The 14,997-nt window shown below is 32.5% G+C and overlaps 1 long non-coding RNA gene across 2 annotated transcripts in view; it reads right to left on the bottom strand.

Annotated features, from left to right (window-relative positions):
• Positions 1 to 1,507: 1,507 nt before the first annotated feature.
• LOC133541567 (uncharacterized) overlaps positions 1,508 to 14,997 on the bottom strand; it is a 32,461-nt gene continuing 18,971 nt past the window's right edge. The window contains exons 5-7 of one of the 2 annotated variants that reach the window (XR_009803919.1): positions 12,117 to 12,240; positions 11,920 to 11,969; positions 1,508 to 11,842 (exon numbers count right to left, since the gene is read on the bottom strand). This is a non-coding gene — a long non-coding RNA (uncharacterized LOC133541567). The remainder of the gene's footprint in view (positions 11,843 to 11,919; positions 11,970 to 12,116; positions 12,241 to 14,997) is intronic. The other variant, XR_009803918.1, reaches the window with a different exon arrangement.

Below are 14,997 nucleotides of genomic sequence, written 5' to 3' on the forward strand. Positions count from 1 at the left end.
TTCTTTTAACAACACTCAAACGTTTGGGAACTGAAGAAACTAATTGTTGAATCTTTGAAGGTGGAATTCTTTCCCATTCTTGTTTTATGTAGAGCTTCAGTCGTTCAACAGTCCGGCGTCTCCGCTATCGTATTTTACTTTTCATAATGCACCACACATTTTCCATGGGAGACAGGTCTGGACTGCAGGCGGGCCGGGAAAGTACCCGCACTATATTTTTTACGAAGCCACGCTGTTGTAACACGTGCTGAATGTGGCTGTGCATTGTCTTGCTGAAATAAGCAGGGGCGTCCATGAAAAAGACAGCACCAAGATGGCAGTACATGTTGTTTCAAAACCTGTATGTACCTTTCAGCATTAATGGTGCCTTCACAGATGTGTAAGTTACCCATGCCTTGGGCACTAATGCACCCCCATACCATCACAGATGCTGGCTTTTGAACTTTGCGTCGATAACAGTCTGGATGGTTCGCTTCACCTTTGGTCCTGATGACACAATGTCAAATATTTCTAAAAAAAAATTGAAATGTGGACTCGTCAGACCACAGAAGACTTTTCCACTTTGCATCAGTCCATCTTAGATGATCTCGGGCCCAGAGAAGCCGGCGGCGTTTCTGGATGTTGTTGATAAATGGCTTTCACTTTGCATAGTAGAGCTTTAACTTGCACTTACAGATGTAGCGACCAACTTTATTTAATGACAGTGGTTTTCTGAAGTGTTCCTGAGCCCATGTGGTGATATCCTTCAGAGATTGATGTCGGTTTTAGATACAGTGGATTCGAAGGTCACGGTCATTCAATGTTGGTTTCCGGCCATGCCGCTTACGTGGAGTGATTTCTCCAGATTCTCTGAACATTTTGATGATATTATGGAGCGTAGATGTTGAAATCCCTAAATTTCTTGCAATTGCACTTTGAGAAACGTTGTTCTTAAACTGTTTGACTATTTGCTCACGCAGTTGTGGACAAAGGGGTGTACCTCGCCCCATCCTTTCTAGTGAAAGACTGAGCATTTTTTGGGAAGCTGTTTTTATACCCAATCATGGCACCCACCTGTTCCCAATTAGCCTGCACACCTGTGGGATGTTCCAAATAAGTGTTTGATAAGCATTCCTCAACTTTATCAGTATTTATTGCCACCTTTCCCAACTTCTTTGTCACGTGTTGCTGGCATCAAATTCGGAAGTTAATGATTATTTGCAAAATTAAAAAGGTTTATGAGTTTGAACATCAAATATGTTGTCTTTGTAGCATATTCAACTGAATATGGGTTGAAAAGGATTTGCAAATCATTGTATTCCGTTTATATTTACATCGAACACAATTTCCCAACTCATATGGAAACAGGGTTTGTAATATTTTTGTGCAGCACTTTGGAAACATTTTTGCTATATGAATTATAAATTGGATTCTTTTAATTAACAAAACATTAATGAATTCATTACAAAAAAATGTTTAGTTTTACAAGAAAATAGATGCATTTTACACTTGAGAAAGTACCTCCAAATGCAATCTCAATTCAACTTTATTCGTATAACATTTCAAAAACCCTCGAACCAGTGTTGTACTGTATAATTAATACAATACATGAAAAATGCACCAAAACAAGATACAATATAAAACAAAAACAACAAAAAAACTGAAAATAAATTAAGATACAATCAAATTTAATTTACACCATTATGAAACTACACAGAAGGTTAATTTGTGCAACATTTTATACACATAAAATCAGTCATTTAGTGATTCTAATAGTTTGGTTTGGGCAGCACTCTAAAAATATTAGTTATGTTTCAGGCGTTTTTCTTTTGTGGTTTGTCCCTTTCTAACTGTCAGAGTTATTTTTTTCTCCATTAAAAATGGTTGAACAAATGATTTTAGGGGCCTTGAGATTTTTGTTTTCACTACGTCCCACTGGGTGTGAGTTTTTCCTTGCCCTTATGTGGGCTCTGTACCGAGGATGTCGTTGTGGTTTGTGCAGCCCTTTGAGACACTTCAATCAATCAATCAATCAATGTTTATTTATATAGCCCCAAATCACAAATGTCTCAAAGGACTGCACAAATCATTACGACTACAACATCCTCGGAAGAACCCACAAAAGGGCAAGGAAAACTCACACCCAGTGGGACACCAGTGACAATGATGACTATGAGAAACCTTGGAGAGGACCTCAGATGTGGGCAACCCCCCCCCCCCCCCCCTCTAGGGGACCGAAAGCAATGGATGTCGAGCGGGTCTAACATGATACTGTGAAAGTTCAATCCATAGTGGCTCCAAGACAGCAGCGAGAGTCCCGTCCACAGGAAACCATCTCAAGCGGATCAGCAGCGTAGAGATGTCCCCAACCGATACAGGCGAGCGGTCCATCCTGGGTCCCGACGAGCGGTCCATCCTGGGTCTCGACGAGCGGTCCATCCTGGGTCTCGACTCTGGACAGCCAGTACTTCATCCATGGTCATCGGACCGGACCCCCTCCACAAGGGAGGGGGGGACATAGGAAAAAGAAAAGAAGCGGCAGATCAACTGGTCTAAAAAGGAGGTCTATTTAAAGGCTAGAGTATACAGATGAGTTTTAAGGTGAGACTTAAATGCTTCTACTGAGGTAGCATCTCGAACTGTTACCGGGAGTGCATTCCAGAGTACTGGAGCCCGAACGGAAAACGCTCTATAGCCCGCAGACTTTTTTTGGGCTCTAGGAATCACTAATAAGCCGGAGTCTTTTGAACGCAGATTTCTTGCCGGGACATATGGTACAATACAATCGGCAATCACTTGTGATTTCGGGCTATATAAATGAACATTGATTGATTGATTGATTGATTGATTGATTGATTGACTAATTAAAAGTCAAATGGTACTTTAGGTGCCCTTGTTGTTCCAGGTGTTTATTTATTGTAATGAAATAAACTGTTTCAAATAGATCCAGGAACTTATAAAACCAAATTTTTCATGGCCCATTGATCACATGACACCTCAGAGTTGTCTTTGGATGAAGTGGAGTGGGTATAGAGCACAGGTGTCAAACTCAAGGCCCGGGGGCCAGACATGGCCCGCCACTTCATTTTTTTGGGCCCTCAAAAGCCTGGAAATAATATCCATAAAGTACTGTAACTTTTCTTACCAAATGTAGTCTTTCTTTCTATTTTGGGAGGAAAAACAAGATATGTACTCCATGTAATCGCAGATTATGTTAACTAAAATATTATCTAATTACGCAAAAATGTAGTATCAAACATTCAAACCATTTTTTAAATAGAATACTAATAATGATTTTAAAGCAAGTTATCCATCAAATTGTGCAATGTAAAAGTAGCAATAGATTTCATGGTAAAATCGTGAAATTTACTGCGGTTTTTACAGTGTTTTTCTCTAAATTAAAAAAAACGATACTTTTTTTTTTTACTGTAATAAACTTTGGTGCTGTTTTGGCATTTACAGTAATACACCGAAAAATGTACAGTTGTTGATTTGCGGTATAAAAAAAAAAGAAAATTGGCAGCTCAGGGGCAAAAATTTTCCTGTAAAATTGCAGTTTTTTTTAATTTACAGTAGAATTTTTTTTTTTTACCATGAAAACAGCATTTTTTTTCCCATTTACAATTATAGACACTACATTTTGAGGTGAAATTATTGCAATTTACCATATTTTTTTTTACATTTTAATAATGAAAAAATCTACTAATAAAATGCATTGAAAAATGATGTAGTAATGTATTCACTGTTAGAAGCGGCCCTCTGGGGCCAAACATAACTGTGATGTGGCCCTCAGTGAAAAATGTTTAGTTATGCATTATCAAACGTTCAAACCATTTTTAAATATAAATAAATACTAAAAAGAAGGATTTCAAAGCCAGTTATCCATCAAATCGTGCAATGTAAAAGTAGCAATAGATTTCATGGTAAAATCGTGAAATTTACTGTGTTTTTTTCAGCATTTTTCTCTAAATGAAAAAATAAAACATAACTTTTTTTTACTGTAATAAACTGTGGTGCCGTTTTGGCATTTACAGTAATACACTGTAAAATGTACAGTTGTTGATCTGCGGTATAAAAAAAAAAAAGAAAATTGGCAGCTCAGGTGCAAACATTTTACTGTAAAATTGCAGTAAAAAAAAAACAATTTTACCATGAAAACAGCAATACTTATTTTTCCCATTTACAAGTATATACACCACATTTTGAGGTGAAATTATTACAATTTACCATATTTTTTTTACATTTTAATAAAAAAAAAAATCCACTAATAAAATGCATTGAAAAAATTATGTAGTAACTGCGATGTGGCCCTCAGTGAAAAATGTTTAATTATGCATTATCAAACGTTCAAACCATTTTTAAATATAAATAAATACTAAAAAGAAGGATTTCAAAGCCAGTTATCCATCAAATTGTGCAATGTAAAAGTAGCAATAGATTTCATGGTAAAATTGTGAAATTTACTGCGGTTTTTACAGCAATTTTCCTCTAAATGAAAAAAAAATGTTACTTTTTTTTTTACTGTAATAAACTGTGGTGCCGTTTTGGCATTTACAGTAATACACCGAAAAATGTACAGTTGTTGATTTGCGGTATAAAAAAAAAAGAAAATTGGCAGCTCAGGTGCAAACATTTTCCTGTAAAATTGCAGTTTTTTTTAAATTTACAGTAGAATTTTTTTTTTTTACCATGAAAACAGCATTTTTTTTCCCCATTTACAATTATATACACTACATTTTGAGGTGAAATTATTGCAATTTACCATTTTTTTTTTACATTTTAATTAAAAAAAAATCTACTAATAAAATGCATTGAAAAAATGATGTAATAGTATTCACTGTTAGAAGCGGCCCTCTGGGGCCAAACATAACTGCGATGTGGCCCTCAGTGAAAAATGTTTAACTATGCATTATCAAACATTCAAACCATTTCTTAATATAAATAAATAATAAAAAGAAGGATTTCAAAGCCAGTTATCCATCAAATTGTGCAATGTAAAAGTAGCAATAGATTTCAAGGTAAAATTGTGAAATTTACTGTGGTTTTTACAGCATTTTTCTCTAAATGAAAAAAAATGTTTCCTTTTTTTTTTTTTACTGTAATAAACTGTGGTGCCATTTTGGCATTTACAGTAATACACCGAAAAATGTACAGTTGTTGATTTGCGGTATAAAAAAAAAAGAAAATTGGCAGCTCAGGGGCAAACATTTTACTGTAAAATTGCAGTTTTTTTAATTGACAGTACAAAAAAAATGTTTTACCATGAAAACAGCAATACTTTTTTTTCCATTTACAATTATGTACACCACATTTTGAGGTGAAATTATTGCAATTTACCATATTTTTTTTTACATTTTAATTAAAAAAAAAATCTACTAATAAAATGCATTGAAAAGATGATGTAGTAATAGTATTCACTGTTAGAAGCGGCCCTCTGGGGCCAAACATAACTGCGATGTGGCCTTCAGTGAAAAATGTTTAATTATGCATTTTCAAACATTCAAACCATTTTTTAATATAAATAAATAATAAAAAGAAGGATTGTGCAATGTAAAAGTAGCAATAGATTTCATGGTAAAATTGTGAAATTTACTGTGTTTTTTTCAGCATTTTTCTCTAAATGAAAAAATAAAACATAACTTTTTTTTTACTGTAATAAACTGTGGTGCCGTTTTGGCATTTACAGTAATACACTAAAATGTACAGTTGTTGATCTGCGGTATAAAAAAAAAAAAGAAAATTGGCAGCTCAGGTGCAATCATTTTACTGTAAAATTGCAGTAAAAAAAAACAATTTTACAATGAAAACAGCAATACTTATTTTTCCCATTTACAATTATATACACTACATTTTGAGGTGAAATTATTACAATTTACCATATTTTTTTTACATTTTAATTAAAAAAAAAATCTACTAATAAAATGCATTGAAAAAATGATGTAGTAATGTATTCACTGTTAGAAGCGGCCCTCTGGGGCCAAACATAACTGCGATGTGGCCCTCAGTGAAAAATGTTTAATTATGCATTATCAAACGTTCAAACCATTTTTTAATATAAATAAATACTAAAAAGAAGGATTTCAAAGCCAGTTATCCATCAAATTGTGCAATGTAAAAGTAGCAATAGATTTCATGGTAAAATTGTGAAATTTACTGCGTTTTTTTACAGCAATTTTCTCTAAATGAAAAAAAACGGTACTTTTTTTTTTTTTTTACTGTAATAAACTTTGGTGCCGTTTTGGCATTTACAGTAATACACCGTAAAATGTACAGTTGTTGATTTGCGGTATAAAAAGAAATAAAAAAAAATTGGCAGCTCAGGTGCAAACATTTTACTGTAAAATTGCAGTTTTTTTAATTGACAGTACAAAAAAAAATTTTACCATGAAAACAGCAATACTTTTTTTCCCATTTACAATTATATACACCACATTTTGAGGTGAAATTATTACAATTTACCATATTTTTTTTTACATTTTAATTAAAAAAAAATCTACTAATAAAATGCATTGAAAAAATGTAGTAATAGTATTCACGGTTAGAAGCGGCCCTCAGGGGCCAAACATAACTGATATGTGGCCCTCAGTGAAAAATGTTTAATTATGCATTATCAAACGTTCAAACCATTTTTAAATATAAATAAATAATAAAAAGATGGATTTCAAAGCCAGTTATCCATCAAATTGTGCAATGTAAAAGTAGCAATAGATTTCAAGGTAAAATTGTGAAATTTACTGTGGTTTTTACGGCATTTTTCTCTAAATGAAAAAAATGTTTCCTTTTTTTTTTTTTACTGTAATAAACTGTGGTGCCATTTTGGCATTTACAGTAATACACCGAAAAATGTACAGTTGTTGATTTGCGGTATAAAAAGAAATAAAAAAAAATTGGCAGCTCAGGTGCAAACATTTTACTGTAAAATTGCAGTTTTTTAAATTTACAGTAAAAAAAAACATTCTACCATGAAAACAGCAATAATTTTTTTCCCATTTTCTACATTTTGAGGTGAAATTATTACAATTTACCATATTTGTTTTTACATTTTAATAATAAAAAAAAATCTACTAATAAAATGCATTGAAAAAATGATGTAGTAATAGTATTCACTGTTAGAAGCGGCCCTCTGGGGCCAAACATAACTGCGATGTGGCCCTTAGTGAAAAATGTTTAATTATGCATTATCAAACGTTCAAGCCATTTTTAAATATAAATAAATACTAAAAAAAAGGATTTCAAAGCCAGTTATCCATCAAATTGTGCAATGTAAAAGTAGCAATAGATTTCAAGGTAAAATTGTGAAATTTACTGTGGGTTTTACTGCATTTTTCTCTAAATGAAAAAAATGTTTCCTTTTTTTTTTTACTGTAATAAACTGTGGTGCCGTTTTGGCATTTACAGTAATACACCGAAAAATATACAGTTGTTGATTTGCGGTATAAAAAGAAGAAAAAGAAAATTGGCAGCTCAGGTGCAAACATTTTACTGTAAAATTGCATTTTTTTTAATTTACAGTAAAAAAAAAAATTTTTACCATGAAAACAGCAATACTTATTTTCCCCATTTACAATTATATACACTACATTTTGAGGTGAAATTATTGCAATTTACCATATTTTTTTTTACATTTTAATTTAAAAAAAATATACTAATGAAATGCATTGAAAAAATGATGTAGTAATAGTATTCACTGTTAGAAGCGGCCCTCTGGGGCCAAACATAACTGATATGTGGCCTTCAGTGAAAAGTGTTTAATTATGCATTATCAAACGTTCAAGCCATTTTTAAATATAAATAAATACTAAAAAAAAAGGATTTTAAAGCCAGTTATCCATCAAATTGTGCAATGTAAAAGTAGCAATAGATTTCATGGTAAAATTGTGAAATTTACTGCGGGTTTTACAGCAATTTTCTCTAAATAAAAAAAAAACGGTACTTTTTTTTTTTTTACTGTAATAAACTTTGGTGCCGTTTTGGAATTTGCAGTAATACACCGAAAAATGTACAGTTGTTGATTTGCGGTATAAAAAAAAAAGAAAATTGGCAGCTCAGGTGGAAAAATTTTACTGTAAAATTGCAGGGTTTTTTTTAATTTACAGTAGAAACATTTTTTTTAACCATGAAAACAGCAATATTTTTTTTCCCATTTACAATTATATACACCACATTTTGAGGTGAAATTATTGCAATTTACCATTTTTTTTTTTTACATTTTGATTAAAAAAAATCTACTAATAAAATGCATTGAAAAAATGATGTAGTAATAGTATTCACTGTTAGAAGCGGCCCTCTGGGGCCAAACATAACTGCGACGTGGCCCTCAGTGAAAAATGTTTAATTAAGCATTATCAAACGTTCAAACTATTTTTAAATATAAATAAATACTACAAAGAAGGATTTCAAAGCCAGTTATCCATCAAATTGTGCAATGTAAAAGTAGCAATAGATTTCAAGGTAAAATTGTGAAATTTACTGTGGTTTTTACTGCATTTTTCTCTAAATGAAAAAAATGTTTCCTTTTTTTTTTTTTACTGTAATAAACTGTGGTGCCATTTTGGCATTTACAGTAATACACCAAAAAATGTACAGTTGTTGATTTGCGGTATATAAAAAAAAGAAAATTGGCAGCTCAGGTGCAAACATTTTACTGTAAAATTGCAGTTTTTTAAATTTACAGTACAAAAAATTTTTTTTACCATGAAAACAGCAATACTTTTTTTTCCATTTACAATTATATACACCACATTTTGAGGTGAAATTATTGCAATTTACCATATTTTTTTTTTACATTTTAATAATAAAAAAAAATCTACTAATAAAATGCATTGAAAAAATGATGTAGTAATAGTATTCACTGTTAGAAGCGGCCCTCTGGGGCCAAACATAACTGATATGTGGCCCTCAGTGAAAAATGTTTAATTATGCATTATCAAACGTTCAAGCCATTTTTAAAAATAAATAAATACTAAAAAAAAGGATTTTAAAGCCAGTTATCCATCAAATTGTGCAATGTAAAAGTAGCAATAGATTTCATGGTAAAATTGTGAAATTTACTGTGTTTTTTACAGCATTTTCCTCTAAATTAAAAAAAAAAGTACTTTTTTTTTTACTGTAATAAACTGTGGTGCCGTTTTGGCATTTACAGTAATACACCGAAAAATGTACAGTTGTTGATTTGCAGTATTAAAAAAAAAAGAAAATTGGCAGCTCAGGTGCAAACATTTTACTGTAAAATTGCAGTTTTTCTAATTGACAGTAAAAAAAAATTTTTTACCATGAAAACAGCAATACTTTTTTTCCCATTTACAATTATATACACCACATTTTGAGGTGAAATTATTACAATTTACCATATTTGTTTTTACATTTTAATTAAAAAAAAAATCTACTAATAAAATGCATTGTAAAAATGATGTAGTAATGTATTCACTGTTAGAAGCGGCCCTCTGGGGCCAAACATAACTGCGATGTGGCCCTCAGTGAAAAATGTTTAATTATGCATTATCAAATGTTCAAACCATTTTTAAAAATAAATAAATACTAAAAAGAAGGATTCCAAAGCCAGTTATCCATCAAATTGTGCAATGTAAAAGTAGCAATAACTTTCAAGGTAAAATTGTGAAATTTACTGTGGTTTTTACAGCATTTTTCTCTAAATGAAAAAAAATGTTTCCTTTTTTTTTTTTTTTTACTGTAATAAACTGTGGTATAGTTTTGGCATTTACAGTAATACACCGAAAAATGTACAGTTGTTGATTCGCGGTATAAAAAGAAATTAAAAAAAATTGGCAGCTCAGGTGCAAACATTTTACTGTAAAATTGCAGTTTTTTAAATTTACAGTAAAAAGAAAATTTCTACCATGAAAACAGCAATAATTTTTTTCCCATTTTCTACATTTTGAGGTGAAAGTATTACAATTTACCATATTTTTTTTTTACATTTTAATAATAAAAAAAAATCTACTAATAAAATGCATTGAAAAAATGATGTAGTAATAGTATTCACTGTTAGAAGCGGCCCTCTGGGGCCAAACATAACTGCAATGTGGCCCTTAGTGAAAAATGTTTAATTATGCATTATCAAACGTTCAAGCCATTTTTAAATATAAATAAATACTAAAAAAAATGATTTCAAAGCCAGTTATCCATCAAATTGTGCAATGTAAAAGTAGCAATAGATTTCATGGTAAAATTGTGAAATTTACTGTGGTTTTTACAGCATTTTTCTCTAAATGAAAAAATAAAACAACTTTTTTTTTACTGTAATAAACTGTGGTGCCGTTTTTGGCATTTACAGTAATACACCGAAAAATGTACAGTTGTTGATTTGCGGTATAAAAAAAAAAAAAGAAAATTGGCAGCTCAGGTGCAAACATTTTACTGTAAAATTGCAGTTTTTTTAATTGACAGTACAAACATTTTTTTTTACCATGAAAACAGCAATACTTTTTTTCCCATTTACAATTATATACACCACAATTTGAGGTGAAATTATTGCAATTTACCATATATTTTTTTTACATTTTAATAATAAAAAAAATACTACTAATAAAATGCATTGAAAAAATGATGTAATAATAGTATTCACTGTTAGAAGCGGCCCTCTGGGGCCAAACATAACTGCGACGTGGCCCTCAGTGAAAAATGTTTAATTATGCATTATCAAACGTTCAAACCATTTTTAAATATAAATAAATACTAAAAAGAAGGATTTCAAAGCCAGTTATCCATCAAATCGTGCAATGTAAAAGTAGCAATAGATTTCAAGGTAAAATTGTGAAATTTACTGTGGTTTTTACTGCATTTTTCTCTAAATATAAAAAAATGTTTCTTTTTTTTTTTTTTACTGTAATAAACTGTGGTGCCATTTTGGCATTTACAGTAATACACCAAAAAATGTACAGTTGTTGATTTGCGGTATTAAAAAAAAAAAAAAAAATTGGCAGCTCAGGTGCAAACATTTTACTGTAAAATTGCAGTTTTTTTAATTAACAACAAAAAAAATGTTTTACCATGAAAACAGCAATATTATTTTTCCCATTTACAATTATATACACCACATTTTGAGGTGAAATTATTGCAATTTGCCATCTTTTTTTTTTACATTTTAATTTAAAAAAAAAATCTACTAATAAAATGCATTGAAAAAATTATGTAATAATAATAATAATAGAAGCGCCCCTCTGGGGCCAAACATAACTGATATGTGGCCCTCAGTGAAAAATGTTTAATTATGCATTATCAAACGTTCAAACCATTTTTAAATATAAATAAATACTAAAAAAAAGGATTTCAAAGCCAGTTATCCATCAAATTGTGCAATGTAAAAGTAGCAATAACTTTCAAGGTAAAATTGTGAAATTTACTGTGGTTTTTTACAGCATTTTTCTCTGAATAAAAAATAACGGTACTTTTTTTACTGTAATAAACTGTGGTTTCATTTTGGCATTTACATTAATACACCAAAAAATGTACAGTTGTTGATTTGCGGTATAAAAAAAAATAAAAAATAAAAATTGGCAACTCAGGTGCAAACATTTTACTGTAAAATTGCAGTTTTTTTTTAATTTACAGTAAAAAAAAATGTTAATACTTTTTTTTCCATTTACAATTATATACACTACATTTTGAGGTGAAATTATTGCAATTTACCATATTTTTTTTAACATTTTAATTAAAAAACGGTGTAATAATAGTATTGACTGTCAGAGCACCTACATTGTACACAAATGACAGGCCACCTGAAAATGGCCTCAAATGTCAGCACCCCTATGCAGTGATGGCAGGCTCCACAAATAGCCCCCTTACAACACTCCGGCCCCCTCTCGGGGGACAAGTCTCCTTGCATCAAATGGCCAACATCCAGCTGCAGAAAACAAATGAACGTGATTAGGAAAGAGAGGCAATGATGGAACCATCTGTGCAAGGACACCACCGCCGTACGCATTGTTGGGGCGGCAGCGACTTCTGACGGCAGAACACGATCAGGCTGCCTGCAAGATGACGGAGCGGGAGGGAGGAAGTGTGGAAAAAAAGGGGAGACACTAATCAGGCGCCATGGCGATGAATTCTGAGCAAGTCGGTTATAAATAACCTGCCGCCTGACAAATGCTGCAAATCTGTGAGTGCTTTACGCCGACCTCCATACGGGGGAGTCTCTGCAGCAGCTGGTAAACGTCACTTCTTTCAAGCAAACGCTGATGTATCTTCTGGTCACCAGGATTAACAGGCTGGGCTTACTTTCTGCAATCAGCAGCGTGTGTTCTGTCAAAAATGAGGCGGCCCATGTCATTGCAATGCATTTTCTTCGTTTACACAAACGAAAAATTACATTGTGATTAGGGATGTCCGCTTATGGCTTTTTTGCTGATATTCCGATATTGTCCAACTCTTAATTACCGATACCGATATCGACCGATACGATATATACAGTCGTGGAATCAACACATTAGTATGGCTAATTTTGTTGTGATGCCCCGCTGGATGCATTAAAGCAGGGGTCAGCAACCTTTTTGAAACCAAGAGCTACTTCTTGGGTACTGATTAATGCGAAGGGCTACCAGTTTGATACACACTTAAATACATTGTCAGAAATAGCCAATTTGCTCATTTTACCTTTAAAAAACCTCTCTCTCTCTCTCTCTATATCAGGGGTGCCCATTACGTCGATCGCGAGCTACCAGTCGACCGCGGGGGGTGTGTCAGTCGATCTCCAGCCAGGCTTTTAAAAAAAATAGACCTAAAAATGAGTGATCATCAATCTTCACCAAGACGTCACTTAAATGACATTCACGGTACCGGAGGGTCTTGTGAGATGACGCTGGCTGCTGCAAGATCATTAATATGCAAATATGACCGAGAGGAAGGCGAGAAACACTTTTTATTTCAACAGACTCTCGCGCCGTACCTTCCGTCAAAACTCTAAAGGCCGACTGCACATTTCCTATCTTCACAATAAAAGCCCTGCTTCATGCTGCCTGCGCTAACTAAATACAGAGTCTCGGAAAACTGGCGTGCACAAGCGATCCCTCAGAAAGCTGGCGTGCACATCACTTGTGCACGCCAGCTTTCCGAGACTCTTATTTTGTTAGCGCAGGCAGCATGAAGCAGGGCTTTTATTGTGAAGATAGGAAATGTGCAGTCGGCCTTTAGAGTTTTGACGGAAGGGACGGCGCGAAAGTCTGTTGAAATAAAAAGTGTTTCTCGCCTTCCTCTCTGTCATTTTTTCATTATAATGAACTGGCAGCAGCCAGCGTCATCTCACAAGACCCTCGGGTGCCGTGAATGTCAATCAAGCAAGCTACGGAATTTGCCGCCAATGTTTTTCTTGTAAAGTGTATGGAAGCTGGATGAATTAGATGCCAAAAACCAACCACTTTCATGTGGTATTGTACAGAAAGGACAACTTTTTTTCTCCTCCATTTGAAAATGTGGGCATTATCATCATTACTGTCTGATTCCAATCAATGCGAGTCATCAGAATCAGGTAATACACCAACTTATATTCTTGTCTTTGTGAAAGAAAGACATCTATATGTGTTACACATGCTTGTATTATCATTAAACACATTTAACTTGTTTACAAAAAGGTCTCTTTCATAAATAAATAAATATGATATATATAAATGAGGTAGATCCCCTCGAGTTGGTCAATTGAAAAGTAGCTCGCCTGCAGAAAAAGTGTGGGCACCCCTGCTCTCTCTCTATATATATATATATATATATATATATATATATAAATATATAAAAATAAAATGGGTATTTCTGTCTGTCATTCCGTCGTACATTTTTTTTCCTTTTACGGAAGGTTTTTTGTAGAAAATAAATAATGGAAAAAAAACACTTAATTGAACGGTTTAAAAGAGGAGAAAACAGGAAAAAAATGAAAATTAAACTTTGAAACATAGATTTTCTTCAATTCCGACTCTTTAAAATTCAAAATTCAACCGAAAAAAAGAAGAGAAAAACTAGCTAATTCGAATATTTTTGAAAAAAAAAATAAAATAAAAAATTATGGAACATCATTAGAAATTTTTCCTGATTAAGATAAATTTTAGAATTTTGATGACATGTTTTAAAAAGCTGCGATGAGGTGGAGACTTGTCCAGGGTGTACCCCGCCTTCCGCCCGATTGTAGCTGAGATAGGCACGAGCGACCCCAAAAGGGAATAAGCGGTAGAAAATGGATGGATGGATGGGTGTTTTAAAAAGGTTAAAATCCGATCTGCACTTTGTTAGAATATATAACAAATTGGACCAAGCTATATTTCTAACAAAGACAAATCATTATTTCTTCTAGATTTTCCAGAATAAAAGTTTTAAAAGAAATTCAAAAGACTTTGAAATAAGATTTAAATTTGATTCTACAGATTTTCCAGACTAATTTTTAAAATTTTTAATCATAAGTTTGAAGAAATATTTCACAAATATTCTTCGTCCAAAAAACAGAAGCTAAAATGAAGCATTAAATTAAAATGTATTTATTATTCTTTACAATAAAAAAATGAATTTACTTGAATATTGATTTAAATTGTCGGGAAAGAAGAGGAAGGAATTTAAAAGGTAAAAAGGTATATGTGTTTAAAAATCCTAAAATCATTTTTAAGGTTGTATTTTTTCTCCAAAATTGTCTTTCTGAAAGTTATAAGAAGCAAAGTAAAACAATAAATGAATTTATTTAAACAAGTGAAGACCAAGTCTTTAAAATATTTTCTCGGATTTTCAAATTCTATTTGAGTTTTGTCTCTCTTAGAATTAAAAATGTCGAGCAAAGCGAGACCAGCTTGGTAGTAAATTAAAAAAAAAAAAAAAATAGAGGCAGCTCACTGGTAAGTGCTGCTATTTGAGCTATTTTTAGAACAGGCCAGCGGGCGACTCATCTGGTCCTTACGAGCTACCTGGTGCCCGCGGGCACCGTGTTGGTGACCCCTGCATTAAACAATGTAACAAGGTTTTCCTAAATAAATCAACTCAAGTTATGGAAAAAATGCCAACATGGCACTGCCATATTTATTATTGAAG

Source organism: Nerophis ophidion, linkage group LG23 (genome assembly GCF_033978795.1).
Source record: "Nerophis ophidion isolate RoL-2023_Sa linkage group LG23, RoL_Noph_v1.0, whole genome shotgun sequence".
NCBI lineage: Eukaryota > Metazoa > Chordata > Actinopteri > Syngnathiformes > Syngnathidae > Nerophis > Nerophis ophidion.